General features: G+C 44.9%; 1 protein-coding gene across 2 annotated transcripts in view; it reads left to right on the top strand.

The window, feature by feature from the left end:
* The first annotated feature begins 6,680 nt into the window (after nucleotides 1-6,680).
* KBTBD12 (kelch repeat and BTB domain containing 12) overlaps nucleotides 6,681-11,570 on the top strand; it is a 50,393-nt gene continuing 45,503 nt past the window's right edge. The window contains exon 1 of one of the 2 annotated variants that reach the window (XM_079122115.1): nucleotides 6,681-8,063. The gene's annotated coding sequence lies outside the window, so the exon portion shown is untranslated. The remainder of the gene's footprint in view (nucleotides 8,064-11,570) is intronic. The other variant, XM_079122114.1, reaches the window with a different exon arrangement.

Below are 11,570 nucleotides of genomic sequence, written 5' to 3'. Positions count from 1 at the left end.
TATCCCCTTAGCCTGTTTTTTTTTTTTCTTCACAGCCTTATAATTACTTGAAAATATATTGCTTGTGGTGTGCTCCTCCCATCAAATTCCACAAGATCAAGGTCCCTTATTGTTGCTGTATTCTGAGAACCTAGAACAGTGCCTGATATTTAATAGGTATTCAATAAAATTTGATTGAAAGAGCTCAGGCCCAAGGGTTCTTCTGCTCAAAGTCATATAGTTAATAACAGAGTTCAGACTGCAGTCTTCTGACCGCCTATCCTGGGCCCCAAGTCACTGCCTATCCAAGGCCCAGTCATGTGAAATCACTTTAAACTCACACGTCTGAAAATTCAACATCGGTTCCTCCTTCCAATTCTATCACTGATACCTCTATTTTCCCAGCTGCCCTGGTTAAAGATCACCAACCCTGCAGCTGTCTCTCACTCTTCACCCTCTTCTCTCACCTACATCTAATCTGCCTGTCGTCTTACTCTCCTTTCCAAATGTCTCTGCTCGCGGTGGCCTCCTTTCCAACGCTTGACCTTAGACCTGCAAAAACATTCTGGTTGATCTTCCTGCTTCCCTTCTTGGTCCCATACAGAGTCTCCTGGTGACCTCTAAGTACCAACTTCACAGACTATTTCTGGAAGGAAATCTAAGAAACTGACGATAAAGATGAGGACTGGCAGCATGGGGATTTGGGGATACCCTTTCAAATGGATGTACCTGAGAATGAGATGATTCTTTTTTTTACCAGTTACATTATTTATCTTGCAGTTTAAGAAGAGCTTTTAAATAGCCTGCTTCATATCCAGATTTATTTGTCCGGTCTGATTTTATTTGAGGACAGAATAAACCTCGTAAATCCTCCAGGCTAAAGCTATAACATGAATTCATTGTCAGATAAAGAGTACGACAATTCCAAGAAGCAGTAACCACGCTTAGGGACCCTGAGAAAAGGACAATAGTTTTAGCTGGGCCTCTTGTGACCACCAAGAGTGATTTTAGCACAGCGGTCAACACAGAGTAGTCAGGAGTAGTGAGGAAATGACCACCCCCAGCACAGGTCACACATTTTAAACTTGGAAATGAAGAGGAAAAATGACAGTAAGTTGCCAGGTGAAGGGCAGCAAAAAGAACAAAGACTTTTGGAATATATTTTAAGAGTAATAAAACATTTCTATGTTTGAATGCAGAAGATGGGGACAATGACCCGGGTGTGGTGGCACACACCCATAATCCCAGCAGCTCAGGAGGCTGAGGCAGGAGGATCTCCAAGTTGGAGGCCAGCCTCAGCAACTTAGTGAGGCCCTAAGCAATTCAGGCAGACCCTGTCTCTAAATAAAATAGAAAAAAGGGCTGAGGATGGTGACTCATTGATTATTTGTCACCTCACCACACTGTAGTCTCCAACGGGGTCACATCTGTTTTACTCAAGAGCTGTCTTTACTAGCATCTAGTTCTACCTGGGACAGATTGTGTGTTAAGTGATTTACAGGAATGGACAGTGGACAGGACAACATCCTGAGTTCTGGTGAGAGTTTAGAGAGAAGCTGGGGTCACGTGGGTGGTATAAGTGGATGGTACTTTTCTTATCCCATATGGTATGGGGTTCTCTGCTCCCAATGATCATTCGCAGGGGGAAGGACAGGGCTGTGGAATAACACATGAAGAATGTTTTGGGACATTAGCTATAACAAGCAGTGTGACCAAGAGCACCTAACAGGAAAGCAAAACTTACATTTTTTCCTACGTAGAAGCCATTCATTTTGAAACACAAATCAGTTCAATTGCAAGACCTCTATGATAGTCCATTTTCTGTTGCTATAACAAAATACCAGAGACTGTGTAAGTTATAGAGAAAAGAAACTTATTTCTCACAGTTCTGGAAGCTAGAAAGTCCAAGATGGAAGGGCCACATCCAGTGAGGACCTTCTTGTTCCATTATGACGTGGTGGAAGGACAGGTAAGAATGCATGAGACCAAGAAAGAAAAGTGGGTAGAATTCCTGAAATAACTCACTCACCTCCACCAGAAAGGCCCCAATCCACTCAGGACAGTGGCAAACTTATGACTTAATCATCTCTTCAAGTTCCACCTCCCCAATACCAATGTCCCATTTCAACATGAGTTTTAGAGGGAACATTAAAAACACGGCAGCCTCCTATGTGCCAGCCATGTGTTAATTCCAGGGAAGCAGAGATGAGTGGGACCACTCTGTCCCAGACAAGCTATCATCTAGCAGGGCAGGAGAGCCAAAAACGCTGTAGTGTCATGAGCCAGAGGCTACCTACCAATGGCTGTGCAGAGTGGTAGTATTCTGGAAATACACAAGTAATTCTCCTGGAGATGTCTTCTGGGAAAGATACCAATAAGAGGTGACATCTGAACTGTATTTAGGAGATAATGAGAAGTTCCCTAATTATTCATTCATTTATTCAACAACTATTTACCAACCATATACTCTGTACCAGACACTGTGCTGGGCACTAGAGGTGAAGGAGACAGGAGAGACAGACACAGTCCCTGCCCTTACAGCCCTTGGGAGAAGAGACATGAGTCACATAATCACAAGAACAAATGCAAAACTAAACCAGAAGGGGCTGGGCATGGAGGTGCACACACCTGTCATCCCAGTGGCTCGGGAGGCTGAGACAGGAGGATCGCAAGTTGGAGGCCAGCCTCAGCAAGACCTAGGTGCTAAGCAACTCAGTGAGATCCTGTCTGTAAATAAAATACAAATAGGGCTGGGGATGTGGCTCAGTGGTTGAGTGGCCCTGAGTTTAATCTCTGGTACCCCAAAAAAAAGAAAAGAAAAAAGAAACTAAATCAGGTTACCATGGAGAGGCACAGAAGTGTATGAAATACATGTTTATGCATCCCTGGGTCTAGAGGGAGTGCACGTCACGCAGAATGCTAGATGGGATATATCATAACATCAATCTCCCTTCTTCTGAATAATAAAAAAATATATATTGGCCACCGAGGATTCAAATGCATTTCCCAAGTCCTACCCTGCACCTAGATGTGGCAATAGGACTTCAGTCAGGGCCCATGACACGAGCAGAAGTCATGCCCCTTGAAGGGAGGGGCTCCTCCCCCTGGCTGGAGGCAGTGGTGAGCCATCCGGAAGCAGGTGGACAGGCGATACTTGTGGGCAGGTACAACAGGAACAAGAAGGAGCCTGGGGGGCCAATACCCAGCCGTCACCTCCATAGCTTTGAATGCTCCTGTCCAGCCGGTTATGCAAAAGAAAATTCCTTTCCTTCTGGCTTCGGGAACTCTTCGGTTATGTTTGTTAGAGAGATCAAGCCAATCTATCTGAACATACGCAAGCTATAAGATCACTGGCCATTGCTTAATAATGCAACCAACAACAACGATGAGTCATACTTGTGTTAAGAAACTACTTTGACCCTGCCTGAAATAGGACTTGACTATTTATATACTCAGGATTTGAGGATTTTGCTTACTGAGGAGCATCAGACAATCTTGGAATAAAACAGAAATTCAGTTTCCAGGTCTTGTGATTTCTTTTTAAAACACTTTATCTACTAGATTAAGTTGTGGGCAGCTCTGCGTGTCCTCAGGTCGGAAGGAATGTCTGTACATAGAAGTAGAGAAGTGTGGCCTCCATTTTCCAAGCTTTCCTGGGATGGAGGATGGATTTTTTTTTTTTTTTTTTGGGGGGGCGTACCAGAGATGATTGAACCCAGGGGTGCTCAACCACTGAGCCACATCTCCAGCCCTTTTTATTTTTTATTTTTAGACAGGGTCTCACTGAGTTTCTCAGGGCCTTGCTAAGTTGCTGAGGCTGGCCTCCAATTTGCAATCCTCCTGCCTCAGCCCCCAGAGCCACTGGGATGACAGGCGTGTGCCATCATGCCTGGCTCTTAAAGAAGAGCCCCCAGAATAAATACTGTCCACTTCTGGGCTCATGACAGGATGAAGCCAAGATTACCAGCAGGAGATGGCTTTCTGCTCCATTTTCAAGATCTTTGGGGAAAGAAGGTTCCCATCTAACAGCGCATATCTTGTCAGTGGAAATAACTTGATGTTACTTTATGGTTTATTAAAGCACTCTCACGTCCATTAGCTCTGCTATTTTATCCTCCTGATAACTTAAATAGGAGGCAGGGCCATTATCATTTGCCTGTATTAGTCCAGCAACGGGAGTGACTTCCAGGAGGTCATGAGGCCTCAGGGAACAGAGCCAGGTCAGGACACTGCGTGTTCCAGCTCTACACCCATTTTCTGTTTGCACACCTGCTTTATCTCACAATTACCCCAAATCAGTGACCATCCCCAGAACCTGAGCAAAGAAGATGAACAGCCACAAAGGTAACAAGGCAAGAGTCTCTGGCCTGTGGGAGTTTCTGAGCTTGGCAGGGAAACCCGGTCAGGTTGTACACATGGCTGCAATATGAAGCTCTGCAGGGCGAGAAAAGTCTGACAGCTGGGTGCAGTGGCGCATGCCTATAATCCCAGCAGTTTGGGAGGCTGAGGCAGGAGGATCACAAGTTGGAGGCCAGCCTCAGCAAAAGAGAGGTCCTAAGCAATTCAGTGAGATCCTGTCTCTAAATAATAGGGCTGGGGATGTGGCTCAGTGGTTGAGGGCCCCTGAGTCAAACCCCAGTACAAAAAGAAAGAAAGAAAAGTGTGACAGTCATCAACAAACATGTTCTGGGCAAAAAGACAAGGAAAGTGTTCCAGCTGCTGGAAGCCCCACCCTCCCACAGGGGGCCACCAGTACTGAATGGGAAGCTGCAGGACCTGACGTGCACATGAACACACACACACACACACACACACACACAAACATGAGACAGACTAAATATATGGGGCCTGCCAATCTATTTTGAAAAACCAACACTCAAGCCTCCCACTCATTTTTAGCAAATCTGCATAAATATTAACAATTCATCAATCACTTGGCAAATGGACATTTTGAGAATCAACTGAAGTCACTTGAGTGATAGAGCCCAGGATCCAAACTGGCCTCCAGACTCTAAGTTATGATTCCACTTTTTCTTCTTCTTCTTCTTTTTTTGGTACTGAGGATTGAACCTAGGGACACTCAGTCACTGAGCCACATCCCTAACCTTTTTTATTTTTTATTTAGAGACAGGATCTCACTAAGTTGCTTAGAGCCTCACTAAGTTGCTGAGGCTGGCCTCCAACCTGTGATCCTCCTGCCTCAGCCTCTCAAGCCACTGGGATTATGGGCCTGCACCACCATGTCCAGCTTCCACTTCTTCTTGAAACAAATGAAAACAGTGAAATAAAACAGGCAAACAGAAAATCCAAGAGGACTTCAAAGCAAGCTGAGAAAGACTCATTAGCTTCACACAAATGCCCTGTAAACAAGATGATGAGTAGGAATGGAAACAGCTGGACAAGGATGGAATGAGGCTAACAGAGCAAAGGAAGTTCACGAAAAAGGGAGAAAAGAACTTGCTCGAGTAACTATAAATATGTACATGTAAATACAAATCCATGCAAGAAGTTCATTGACATGAACAACTTTTTTTTTTAATACCAAGGTTGAACTCAGGGGCACTCAACTACTGAGCCACATCCCCAGCCCTATTTTGTATTTTATTTAGAGACAGGGCCTCGCTGAGTTGCTTAGTGCCTTGCTGTTGCTGAGGCTGGCCTCCAACTTGCTATCCTCCTGCCTCAGCCTCCCAAGCTGATGGGATTACAGGTGTGCACCACTGTGCCAGTCTTAAAATATTTTAAGAAACTTTACTTACCAAAATAAAATTTTTTCAATGTGATACACATATGCAATGGAATATTATTTAGCCTTAAAAAGAAGGAAATTCTGACATATGCTACAACATAGATGAACCTTAAAGACTTTATGCTAAATTCAGGAAGCAAGTCACAAAAGAATAAATATTATAAGCTTCTGCTTGTCTAAGGTCCCTAGAATAGGCATATTCATAGAGATAGAAAGTAGAGCAGAGGTCACTGGGTGTGGGTTGAGGAGGGAGAGATAGAGAGTTATTTTTAATGAGTACTAAGTTTCTGATTAGGATGGTGAAGAAATTCTAGAAATGGATGCTGCCTATGTTTGTTGTTAGTCAGCTTTGCATTCCTATGATGAGACACCTGAGATAACTAAGTTATAACGACAACAGGTTTATTCCTACATTTGGAGAACTTCCAGTCCAAGAGTGGGTCTACCAATTGCTTTGGGCCACTGGTAAACACGTTGAATAGCAATGGCAGAGAGAGAATGCTACAGTCCCCTACAATGCCCCTCTGGGTCACACCTCCAATGAGCTAAGGATTTCCCATTAGGCTTCAGCCCTGATAGGTTCCACCCCCTCCAAATAGCCCCACCTGGGATCAAGCCTTTAACAAATGAACCATTGGGGAATTTTCAACATTCAAACAATGCAGTTGTGCAACCTTGTTAATATACTTAATGCCATTAGATCACATGATAAACTGTATGTCATGTGTATTTTACAGAAAAAAAAATTTAAAAAGGTCAAAGGGATAAGAGTATCAGAGTGGTGCAATGTAAACCAGACTCAGCTCTGTGGTTCTGGCTTTCAAAATGGAGGGAGGAACCATGAGCAAAAGAATGAAGTTTCTAGAAGCTGGCAAAGGTAACAAGCCTGATGATCCCCTAGAACTCCCGGAAAGAAATACAGCCTTTGCCAACAGCCTCATTTGAACCCAACGGACGCATTTTGGACTCTTGATCTCCAGAACTAAATCTATGCAAATACATTTGCTCAAAGTACTGAAAACAATTTTGTTTTAAAAAAACTTGTTTTACCAGCACTAAAAACGATTTCGTTTTAAACTAGCCAATCTCGTACTGCTGCCTCATTCACACAGTAGATATTCTGCGGCACTTCTCTCCAGGGAAAGCGTCCCACTCGTCGCGACCCCAAAGATAAGGATAGTTTATCAGTTCTTTGCCAGAACTGGAGGTCACCTCCCATTTCTGGAGAGTTAAGGCGAAACCCAGAAGCTGAATGCCCAGGCTGAGTACCAGCTACAGCAAACAAAAATACAGACCAAAACCCAAACAAAGCCAGGGCGCCTGAGTTAAGTGGGAACAGATCGTGCAATATTTGGGACATATTATACTAAAAAAAGAAAAATATATTGATCATACATTTGAAACTTGGTTTAACTGAGCACCTATATTTTATCTGGCAACCCTAACCTGGGTGGTACTCATTAAGATGACCCGCAAGATTTTTTTTTCGGTCGTTTTGCAATTTTAAAAGATCGAATAAAAGATTTATCACCTTAAAATGCCACAATTCCACTCTTTAAATAGCGTCCTCGGCCGGCTGGCGGCTGAAGGTGTCACCCCCGCAAGCTCAAAGGCGCGGGAAGACCGCGCGCAGGCGCAGAGCGGCCCGTGGGCGGAGTTCAGAATCGCGCAGGGAGGCGTGCGCAGGCGCAGAGCGGCCTGCGGGTCTGGGTGTGAGGAATCAACAAGGGAAGGCGTCGTGTAGTCCGCGGGACGATTGCTGTGAGGAATCAGAGCGGAGAAAGCATTGCGCAAGCGCAGAGAGGCCCCCGGAACTGGGTTGGTGCGAGGAATCAGCGCGGGAAGGCACCGCGCAAGCGCAGAGCGGTCTGCTGGACTGGGTGGGTGCGAGGAATCAGCGCGGGAAGGCACCGCGCAAGCGCAGAGCTGCCTGCTGGACTGGGTGGGTGCGAGGAATCAGCGCGGGAAGGCACCGCGCAAGCGCAGAGCTGCCTGCTGGACTGGGTGGGTGCGAGGAATCAGCGCGGGAAGGAACCGCGCAAGCGCAGAGCGGCCGGCAAGCGGCAGCACATGGCCCAGGTCCACGTCCGCACCTGTCTTCCTAGAGGGGTGGCCAGCTCCCCCTCCAGTCCCTGTCGGCGAGGCGCTGGCCTTCAGGCAGCCTTCCAGTGCCATCTATTTATATCCCTCTGCTCTCACAGGCCCATATTGGGCAGTGTGGTCAGTCAGGCCCGACGGCCGCCCCGCCCGGTGCCCGCCCAGCTCGGAGTGTCCGGCGGCATCCAGGCCAGGTCGCGGCGCCATCACGGGCAGCCCCTGCCAGGGCAGCAGCTCCGTAAGTAGGGGGCAGAGCTTGGGAAACGCGGGCCCCAGCCCAGCATGAGCTCCAGCAGGGCCGGGAGTGGGGCGCCCTTGCACTTGGCAGGTCCCTCTGCTGGAAGTGCACGGCCCTGGGTCGCCACGGGGCCAGCTCCTGGCATCAGGCCGCAGCTGAGCGTTGGCTTTCTCCTGGAGGTCATCTCTGCCCAGCCAGGGACCTCCTCCAGCCTGGCATTATTCAGCTTCCTGGTCTTCATCATATTCTCCTTTTATGAATTATCCGATCAGTTTATTCATTTTTTAATTTTTGCAACCCTGAGCTCGGTGGTATTACGCGCCATCAAGGTCTGACTTCTGTCTTCCTGTTCCTGGTAGTCTTCCTAGGACCTAGAATAGGGCCTGGCACTTAAAATGAATGGTTCGTTGAAATTCAATCAGCGTTGAATGTATCCCAGGGCAACTCTCTTAACTTTAAAGGCAGGAAAATAATTGCCCCGCATTTCCCCCACATGATTCTTAAGAGGAACTAATGAGCTCTAATGCATATTAAAGCACTTTGCAAAGTATCAAGCACTGTGAGAATGCAAAACATTGTGAACTCATCAAAGGAAAAAGAAAACTTGTCTTATTTGTCTTTATTATCCTAATGCTTGCCTGCCATATGCCTCCTGTGGGGGATGGATTGCTACTGTTAAGTGAATTGGGTCTTTTTTTTTTCCTCCATATTAGTGGGAGACTCCATAGTACATTTAGGGTGGTGCATGTGTCTTGAACCATTTTCTACCAAGATCTGCAAGTGTACAATTCCAGCACGATAGTGATGCTGAAGTGAAATAGGATATGGGGAATTAATGGTATGAACTAGGGGTCACAATCAAATGATGTAAAGTCATCTAAATGGTCAGGGGCAGGGAAAGCAATAGTGTAGGACACACTCAGGGTGGGATATTGAGGACTGGGCAATTGGACAATAGCTGTGAGGCAGTAGCTGGCTTTGGGGTCCTTGCACGCAGGGAATTAAGGATCCATTGTTGGAGTACCTTTCGTTGTTTCAATAGGTGCTGGAATGTTTCAGCTTTGAGTGTTGACAACTCATTTACACACACACTATGAGCAGCCAGTTTGTAGTCCCTAGCAGAACTTGAAGCCAGTGCAAGCTAAGAATGGGGTCCACTTCTCAAAGAGCAGATGATGAATTTATTTAGAGGAATTAATTTTCAGAGTAGGGGTATAAATATAAAGTATGTGTCATAAGGCATCAAACTATAGAGCAAGGGAATCAAGTTAATAATTCTGGATGATTTATTTGACTTGGACAAAGGAATAGCACCTTGAATCTTTTTTTTTTTTTTTTTTTTTTTTTTTGCACCAGGGATTGAAATCGGGAGTTGTCGCATCCCCAGCCTCCCACACTCCTTTTTTTTTCTTTTGCTACAGGATCTCACTAAGTTGCTGAGCCTGCCCTTGAACCTGCAATCCTGCCTCAGCCTCCCAAGCCAATGGGATTACAGGCAGGCACAACCACACCTGGTTGTATACAATATTTTTTATTAGACCTTTATAGTTAGTAGTGGAGTTCATCCTGACAAACTCATACATGCTTGGAATTCAAGTTCACTTCATGATACCCCCTTTTCCCCTCTTCCATTTTCCTCCTGTCCTCCCTCCCCTTTCCCATCTCCTGCCTCTACAAGACTTCCTTTTATATTTATTTTATATTTATATTTGGTTGGTTCTTTCTACCTATGCATAAAGCTGAAGTTTTCTGGAGTATATTTATATATGCACATAACGTGATTTTTTTCTTTCCTTCTTTTTTGGTACCAGGGATTGAACCCAGGGATGCTTAACCACTGAGCCACCTCCCCAGCCCTTTATAATATTTTATTTAGAGACAGAGTCTCAATGAGTTGCTTAGGGCCTTGCTAAGTTGCTGAGACTGGCCTCCAACTTGTGATCCTCCTTCCTCAGCCTCCCGAGTGCTGGAATGACAGGCACGTGTATCACTGTGCCCAACTTTCCAGCATATTTAACATGAATGGGATTAGATGACTCCTAACAGAGCAACAACCACATTGAGCGAGCTTCAGCCAGACACAGAAGCAAAGGGACATCTTCATGGAGAAAGTGGTATCTGGACTGAATTTTGAAGAGCCAGTTCATTTTTCCTGGTGGACAGGGAAAGAAGGATAATCCTAACATGGAGAGCATCACAGCTGAAAGCAAATACATGTTAGAATTTTTAGTAGTTCAGAATTACTACAAGATGGAAAAAATATAAAGAAGAGAAGTCAGGAGACAAGGCAGGAAAGGGTGGGGGGTACCCAATTGTGAGGAGCCTCGTAATGCCAGAATGAGTGGTGGTGGAGATAGACTCACGGTAAATTTTTTTTAAATGCACGGTAATAATTTTATGCACAATAGTCACCAACTTACAAAAGGGAATTGAGGGTTTTCTTTCCAACAGGGTTTTGTCTTTTCGTTATTTGTTTTTGCTCGAACATTGGAATTGGGACATCCTTGTCTGATACTGTGATGTTGATGACTGTTGGTTTGCTAACCAGAATCCATCAAAAGAAATATTAATCTGAGGCATTTAGGAGCCCTAAGTCATTTCTCTGCTCATCGGTTTTGTACATTGCATTTTGTTTTATTTTTCATTGATGAATCTCAGGACTTCAGGGGAGGGTGGTACACACCTGTAAACCCCGCAACTTAGGAGGCTGAGGCAGGAGGATCATGAGTTCAAAGCCAGCCTCAGCAAAAGGGAGACCCTAAGCAACTCAGTGAGACCCTGTCTCTAAAGAAAATACAAAATAGGGCTGGGGACGGGGCTCAGTGGTTGAGTGCCCCTGAGTTCAATCCCTGGTACCCCCACACACACAAAAAACTAAAGGTTTTGATGTTGATTAAGTCTTTATGATAACCTACTCACTATATCGAATATTTCTTTTTTTTTTTTTTAACGTGGTGCTGAGGATAGAACCCAGGGCCTCACACATGCTAGGCAGGCTCTCTACCACTGAGCCACAACCCCAGCCCTATATTGAATATTTCTGACAAAAAAAATACATGCTAATTCAGGAATCAAATAACTTCTTTTCCTGTCACACAGGCAAGTATGGGTTCATTTTTACTTTAAGTAGGAACTTGAGGAAGAGAGAGAGCTGTACAGCCACGATTTCAAAGCAGTCCTCATTCAGACTAGAGAGGAGGTCTGATCTTTTGTATTCTTCCATCACTCATAAGTTGGGGCACATGACATTAAAAAGAAAATTCATCGTGTATCCACCTGTTATCTCCCTCTACATGTGACATGTATCAGATAATGCTGATTGGGTTTACAATGCGTTTTTCAAAGCTATAAATGACTTACACTAATGTAGTTTTTAATTTTAAACTTTATACAATATTTAAGATGTGCCAAAGGACATAAGGAATAATAAAGTACGTATTGGGTACCCTTCATAAAGCTGGAGAAATTAAGCATTTATGTTGTTGAAACTGCTTTTCATTCTCTCTG

Source organism: Sciurus vulgaris (assembly GCF_902686455.1).
Source record: "Sciurus vulgaris genome assembly, chromosome: 19".
NCBI lineage: Eukaryota > Metazoa > Chordata > Mammalia > Rodentia > Sciuridae > Sciurus > Sciurus vulgaris.
The sequence above is the reverse complement of the archived record's forward strand: the minus strand, read 5'-3'. Positions and strand labels throughout refer to the sequence as shown.